General features: G+C 46.0%; 1 pseudogene; it reads left to right on the forward strand.

The window, feature by feature from the left end:
- Window positions 1-1073: 1073 nt before the first annotated feature.
- Window positions 1074-2733, forward strand: LOC102915896 (BTB/POZ domain-containing protein KCTD2 pseudogene; annotated as a pseudogene).
- Window positions 2734-7972: the final 5239 nt, after the last annotated feature.

The following is a 7972-nucleotide window of genomic DNA, read 5'->3' on the forward strand; positions in this document are numbered from 1 at the left end:
TGCCTCAGAAGGTGTGCACCTTGAAGATGTTATGTTCCAAAGTTCCAAAGCATGCTTTCAATTTGACAGATTGTTGGAGTGAACTGCCACACTAAAAAGAAACCAGGAAGCAACAGTCTGGGGACGCCTTCATCAGTAAGTCTTAGAGGGTGTTTCCTTCTGTGACATCTGGTGTAGCTTTGTCTGTCTCCTGCCCTGGGCACTAGAGAAAAGTCGATTTGCCAACTTGTTTCTTGGATGCTGGGAACCCAGAGGAAAAGTGGTCAAGCCTAGCTGAATGAAGGGGCCACCGCGTGTTTTGGTTTTGATCTGTGTTCTGTGGTGACTGATTTCATTTTGGCTGACTCTGACCTTGAACTGTTGTGTTCTGTGTTTATGGCTTTGTTGTTTGTCTGTCTCCTTAAGTCTGCTGCTGCCATCCCTGCTGCCACTCCAGCAAGAAAACGTTTGAGCTTCGTTGTTTGCCCTGGTCCAGGACAGATCTGGGGCAGATAGTAGGTGCTAGCTGGGATGAAGTGTGCACAGAAAACAGGCAGACAGGCAGACAACCACCTGGACAAACTGACTAGCTCTGGGACTGCTTTGGCTGCTTACCATGGCTGCTTTCTCTGTTCTCAGGTTGCTCTGGTCCCTTCCCCCTGGCCACTGAATTCAACTTAGCAGGGATTCAGATGTCTTTTAGATATGGATAATATTGAAATATTGTTTATGCTGTTCTGCTTTATTGAAAAGCTGATTCTGAGTTGGGTTATGGCTCCTCCTTCTCTAGACCCAAGCACATTTATTTAAACATTTTTTGTCTGTCCTATGACAGGTGAGTCACTTGATTTTGTGACAAAAAATATGAGAGGAAAAAAAAAAGCTAAAAAGTTAGGGCCACAACTATAAGCACAAAAACGTAAGCTATTTTCTTCTCAGTAAAGTACACAGACCAACTGAAGTCTGCCACTGTGCCGAGCAGGAGTCTCCCTCTACCCCGTGGGTTACTTCTTCTTTGTCATTTTTATGCAAAAAAGGACTTTTGCTCATTGCCAGAATGTTACATGAAATGATTTCTAGAGCGGACGTCCAAGATGGCAGGACTGCTGCTGGACCCGCTGGGTGGAGGTGGCGGGAGTGTGGTGGGCCACGGGGCAGCTCAGGCCGACACTGGAACCGGGGCCGGACCTCGTGACCACCAGACAGACCCTGGGCCGCGAGCCCACGTCCTTCCTCTGCCGCCTGTGTTGCCAGGAGGACCCGGAGCTGGACTCGACGAGGACGAGACTGGAGCGTGTCCCATTGACAGAGACCCCACCTACTTTGGTCCCCTCCTAAACTACCTCCGACCTGGAAAGCGCATCATCACCAAGGAGCTGGCAGAAGAAGGTGTGCTGGAGGAAGCAGAGTTGTACAGTGTCGCATCTCTCGTGCGGCTGGTTAAGGAAAGGATATGAGACGATGAGAACAGAACTCACGAGGCCCCGTGAAGCACGAGTACAGGGTCCTGCAGTGTCAAGAGGAAGAGCGCACTCAGAAGGTCTCCACCATGTCTGACGGCTGGAAATTCGAACAGCTGATCAGCATCAGCTCCTCCTATAACTATGGAAATGAAGACCAGGCAGAATTCCTCTGTGTTGTCTCCAGAGAACTAAATAATTCTACCAACGGCATGGTCATGGAGCCAAGCGAAAAGGCCACGGTTCTTCAGGAGAGAGGCTCTCGGATGTAAACGGAGGATCTGAAGTTCCAGAACCCTGAAGGCAAGAGAGCGATCGACCGAGCAGCTGAGAAGGGGATCCTGCACCTGTACAGTAACTGAGCTACTGCAGAGCAAAGCTGTGCCTGGTCTCCGAGCAGTGGTGTCTGCTCGAACCAGAGGAGCCGCCTCGGACGGACGAAGACGCTGCGCCTCTGGCTGCACGGCCCCTTTTCAGAAACCTGCTTTTGTTTTCTAGCCAGTGTTGACAGACCTTCACAGCAGCATCTAGGATGGGTCCCTGGCTGGAGCCTTGTGGGGAGCTGGGGGGAAATGAGGAGGGCCTAGAGAATTTAAAGGAAAAGAAGGAGAAGAAGAAATGATTTCTAGGTAGCCTTGGATATCTACAAATGTGCATGTGATTTTTGTCACCTGAAGAGCCAATGGATGTCCTAAAAGATCATCACAGAAGCAGGTTCCTAAACTAGGGATCCAGATTAAAATGGCTAAAATGTGCTCCAAAGCAAAACAATAGAAAGATGATGAATAAAGAGCAAAAAAATAAAAAACAGATTGAGTGAAATGAAGATTTCAAAAACACCAGTGCAGCAGGGAACTCCAGGGCAAAGATGGCGTCTCAAAGTCGGTCTTCAAGTGCAGACGCCCGCTGCTGGCTCACAGGTCTATATAATGGTATGGAAGCCCAGGTACTTGGATGTGCAGGTACTGGGTGCTGTCGCCAACTGTGCAAAAGCTGAGGACTGGCTCTTACCGCTGGGTAAAGGTGGGACATCAATGGCTACTGTGTTTCCTGGTACATTTTTCTGCTGGGCCTACAGCACATCCAGTCAAGTTCAATGTTTCTAAGGGCTAATATTAAAATGAAAACGCTAATTAGTTTAGAACTAAGTTTGAATCATAATCTTATAAAAGCTACTAATTTGTTTTAAAAAAAAAGTTAGGACATGGGGGTTGATAGTCATCTTATAAATGACCAAATCCTTGGCCAGACGGTGGTGGCGCACACCTTTAATCCCAGCACTCGAGAGGCAGAGGCAGGCGGATCTCTGTGAGTTCGAGGCCAACCTGGGCTATAGAGTGAGTTCCAGGAAAGGCGCAAAGCGACACAGAGAAACCCTGTTTCAAGACCCCTCCCCCCAAAAAAAGACCAAATTCTTTAATATGTTCAGAACTATGCTTGTGTTTTATTTACAGGAATAAGCTCTGTTTAGCCTTCTTTGTATGTTTTCAGAGTTAAGCCTGTGATTTAGTTATTAGTTAAGCAAATAACTAAAAAAAGTAAAGTTTAGCCGGGCGGTGGTGGCGCACTCCTTTAATCCCAGCACTCGGGAGGCAGAGGCAGGCGGATCTCTGTGAGTTCGAGGCCAGCCTGGGCTACCAAGTGAGTTCCAGGAAAGGCACAAAGCTACAAAGAGAAACCCTGTCTCGAAAAAAACAAAAACAAAAAAGTAAAGTTTATTTAAAATCAGATATACTTATTAGATGGCCCTCAAAACTTTTCCGAGTCTATTGAATATGGCATTTAAAATATTTAATGGAAAAACATTGTTATGATAGACCAAAATGCCAGATCCTAGAGGTGACCCTAGGTCCCTAAAGAAGACAGATGGGACACGTGCCTGAATTGTGATAATGCTAACCACTGGGAAAAACTGCCCCATGCCTTGTCTGCTGCCAGGGCCCTGCACAACTGTGGCCACTGCCCACCTCTGCCTAAGTCAAAGGGGTTAATTTTCCCAAGTTCCTCATTATAGAAAAATCTTTCAGACCTTGGCAAAGGTCTGTGTTGTCCCATGCAGCAGCTGAAGATGTAATGCTGTCCTGTGTGACAGCTGAAGACTAACCTCTGCCCCCCAAAAAACTACCATGGGAGCCCACTAGGGTAAATGTCCAGGTAGCTGGTGAGTCTGTCATTTTAATTGATACATTTGGATTCTACCTCCTGCTGTTGTTTATCCTTCTCAGATCTCTGATGGCATGGACAGCTAACTGTAGCTTTATCAGTTTAACAGCGGCTGCCTGGTTAATGCGTTTCATGTATGAGAATCAGGACTTGCCTTCCCATTAGGTCTCCTGATGAGAAAGGCAAACTCAGAGACAGGTTTGCCTTCCTAACAGGCTTCATATTAAAAGAAAGCAGGCTTCCGATATAACTTTTACTGTTTAAAGAAACTTGCTTTGCAATGACTGCTCTCAGTAGTCAACCACTTATGTCTCATGGTAAATGACTAAATAAAAAAAGGCTTTAAATTTATGTTAGTTCTGAAAGTCTAAGAAAATATTCTAAAATAAATATAAGTTCTAAAGTTCTGAGGATATGAAAACTTAAACTATAAAGGTCTAGGAAAATGATTTAAGATATAGAAATACAATTTACTCTGTACTATTATACTAGGATTTCAAAGGTTCAGAGTTAACATTGATCGTCAGAGTTCTGATAAGCTGGAAAGGCACTGACTACTATTATCAGTCACAAGCTCAAGACTTTAAATTTCCTCTGGTTGTCTTCTAAGTATAGACTTGAAGATGCTTCTAATCATGCTAAAGACATCTCTGTCCAATCTATATATCCAGACAGGAAAAAGTGTTCATGCTTTTTAACCCAAAGCCATAGCTTTTGCTGTGACTCAGAACCATGACTCTACTCCAGCTGTTTTACACACACCTGTTAGCTGCCTTTTCTACAGTGTGGATTTCAGTACAGAATGCAAACAGTGGTAATGCTAATATATCTTAAAACGTTTATCTCTTTTTTTATACTAAAAATTTATGTAAACTTCAGGGAATTGAGGGAGTCACATGACTTGGATCCACCTCTCACAGGTCAAACTGTGAGATAAGTAAACCTGTCAATCAATAGCCTAAGTTTCCTGCCTTTTCCTGAGGGTGGGATGTCTCTCTCTGCCTGGTCTTCAGACTCCTTCCCTCTCCCAGCTACCAGGACTATAAATATAAAAGTTTCCTGTTGGAGGATATTCGATCATACTGTGAACCCCAAGTTTGCATTTGCGTTGGTTAAATGACATTAACCTTGGGTCAGGAGGCTGAGTTAGCACCTAGCTGACAGAACAAAATCAGAGCATCAGAGGGCATCGGGGAGAGAGAGCGAGACACAGGAAGTAGTAGGGAGGAGATTGGAGTGGCGGCTTTTTCTGGTTTGGGGAAGAAGCAGAAGAACGGGTCTTTTGGAGATGCCAGCAAGGAGAGAAGGTCAGCTAGTTGTTGCTCAGCCTCTGAGCTCACAGGTTTTCACCCCAGCCTCTGAGTCGTGAGTCTTCTTTATAAATAGAACGATAGAGGTTTAGTTAAAGCTCCCTTCAGCAGCAGGGCCAGTGCCTGCGGGAACAGAATTCCCACCAGGCTGCAGCCTGAGCAGCTGGGCCTCTGTAGAGAATCAGGTCAGTAACTGTGCAGTCTCAACTGATGGCTGAAATAGCAGTATTATCAAGGTGCAGCCACTGTGCCCAAGATTAAAACAACAGTTTAAGTTCTTTAACTTTAATTTCTGTCCCTAGTCTGTATCTGTCTTGGCAGAGTTCCACTCAGCTGGTAGAAGCCACCCAGAGATCTGCTGGGGACTACAGCTGATCTACACCACGCCAGCCCCAGGTAGTCCTACAAACCTGGAGAGCCCTGGAATTGCTGGGAGCTGATGTGAACTAGTCCAGTCCATGCGATTGCTCCCTGTCTCTTCAGCTGAGTCAGCAAACCAGATGCTTCTGATGAAGGCCCCATTGCCCTAATCCCCTCTGGCCTTTGGCTAATGTTTCAGCCTTGCTGGGCCAGACAATGGCCTCCTAGTTTCAGCAGGAAGTAGTAGAGAGAATACATCACCCCTTATCCTCAATAAAGGGCTGGAATGTTAATTCCAAAGGAAACTCCCTGGCAAGGGAGACAAAATGTCTATACATATCATGCCCACTGACACACCAGGCTCCCTCCTCCTCAAAAGACCTGTTAAAACCAAACAAACCAGGGGTTCTCAACCCCCTTGGGGGCTGAACAACCCTTTCACAGGGGTTGCCTAAGACCATTGGAAAACACAGGTATTTACATTGTCATAACGATAGCAAAGTTACAATTAGGAAGTAACAACAAAAATAATTTTATGAGACCAAGTGGTGGCAGAGCGTGCCTTTAATCCCAGCACTCAGGAGGCACAGGATAGCTGCTTCTGAGGAACAAAGAGGATAGCTTTAAGAGAAATGTAGTCTTCCTATGCTAACCAATCAGAAGTAATTAGAGAGACCCTAGCCATGATACAGATAAATATTGTCTGTCACCAAATAGAAAATGCTAGCATACTTACCCTCTGGTGGTATTATCAGCCCATACAACAGATATAAATGGTCATTCCTCATCGAGGATTTGAAAGGAACACATAAAACAAGGGGAATGATAGACCAGCCTGACTCCATCTCAAGATTAAAAGCCATCCTGTTACAAGATCAAAATAAGTTCATTGCTGTCTTCTGTAAAACTTGGATTTAGCCGGGTGGTGGTGGTGGCGGCGGCGGCGGCGGCGGCGGCGGCGGCGGCGGCGCACGCCTTTAATACCAGCACTAGGAAGGCAGAGGCAGGCCTCTATGAGTTCAAGGCCAGCCTGGTCTACAGAGTGAGATCCAGGACAGCCACCAAAGCTACACAGAGAAACCCTGTCTGGGGAGGAAAAACAAAAAACAAACAAACAAAAAACAGCAACAAAAACACTTGGATTTGACCAGGTCTTGACCCATTTTCTGATTTTGACATGTTCCACCCTCTATACCCTAACCTCCACCCTGATAAGATAAGATGTTTTGGGGTTGGGGATTTAGCTCAGTGGTAGAGCGCTTGCCTAGCAAGCGCAAGGCCTTGGGTTCAGTCCTCAGCTCTGAAAAAAATAAAATAAAGTAAGATGTTTTGCCAAATAATTTTGAGAAGTTCCTCTGGAAATCCCCCAATCCTTGAAAAGCCTTGCAGTTTTGGGGGACTGTATAAACCCACTGTCTCCTATATTCAGTGCTATTTTCTCAAAGCCTGCTTTAAGGAGATAGCCCTGTCTGACAGAAAATAAAGCTTGTTTAATTTGATTATAGAATTTGGGTAATGGTCTTTACTCTCATTCAATGAGATTAACACTCCAAACCCTGACAGCTTGGGCAAGTTACAACTTGAAAGTTCCATGTCCTCATCTCTGAGATGGAGCTGCAGGAATCCACTTTTGGAAACTTTTTGTGAGGATGAAATAAGAAACTATAAGAAAGAGCTTTGAAAAGTCTCTCTCTCTCTCTCTCTCTCTCTCTCTCTCTCTCTCTCTCTCTCTCTCTGTCTCTGTCTCTCTCTCTCTCTCTCTCTCTCTCACACACACACACACACACACACACACACACACACACACACACGCACACACGCACACACGCACACACGCACACACGCACACATACACACACACAATCAGCCTTCCAGTCTCAGAGACCTAATAAAATCATTCCCTTGTAAGACGCTGAGACCTGTTTGCCGAGTGTGGCTTTTGTGCGGGCCAGCCTGAGGTCGTGTGATGCTGCAGGCCACTTTTCCTTCTCTAGTTATGGGATGATGCCCCAGTGAGTTCCCTCCTGCTCCGACTCCTCCTCTCACCTAACTGTGGCGGTCTCTGTGGTCCTGGAGGTTCTCTCCCTCCCCTCCCCTCCCCTCCTCCCCTCCCCTCCCCTCCCCTCCCCTCCCCTCCCGTCGTGGACTCATATCCTCAGGGCTTCCATGACTGTTTCTAAGCAGAACACCCCATTGTTAGGCCCGTCCGTCTCTCCCGGGTCTGCTGGACGCTCCCTCCATCAGCTTTTCCACGCCGTATCGAAGACAAAACTTGATCATTTCCCTCCACACTGGCTCTTCCTTCCACTTTTCTCTGCTTCGTCCATGTGTCATCAGTTCCCTGGTTCTGTCAGGTCCCTGTTCTAATGTCACATCTTGCTGAAGCACTGAGAGCTGGTAAGAGCTCTGCATCTGTCTTGAGCTTTCTCACCGGCAAATGGTGGGAGAATCGCAAATGTTGATGTGTAGTTTAATTACATAATAGCTTTTAACCTTACAGAGAACGTTCTAAGTAACAGATGCTGTTGAGCATTTGCATACAGTCTCGGGAGTAGGCTTTTGAATTGATGATCCACATTAAATGGCAGAAAATAAAGTAGCCTATATAACACGTGTCTCTCAGACCAATAGACAGGATGACACAGTTTCGTAAGAAATACTGATGGTACAGTTTTTCCAGGGCTACACACTGCTGCCCAG

Source organism: Peromyscus maniculatus, chromosome 20 (assembly GCF_049852395.1).
Source record: "Peromyscus maniculatus bairdii isolate BWxNUB_F1_BW_parent chromosome 20, HU_Pman_BW_mat_3.1, whole genome shotgun sequence".
Lineage (NCBI taxonomy): Eukaryota > Metazoa > Chordata > Mammalia > Rodentia > Cricetidae > Peromyscus > Peromyscus maniculatus.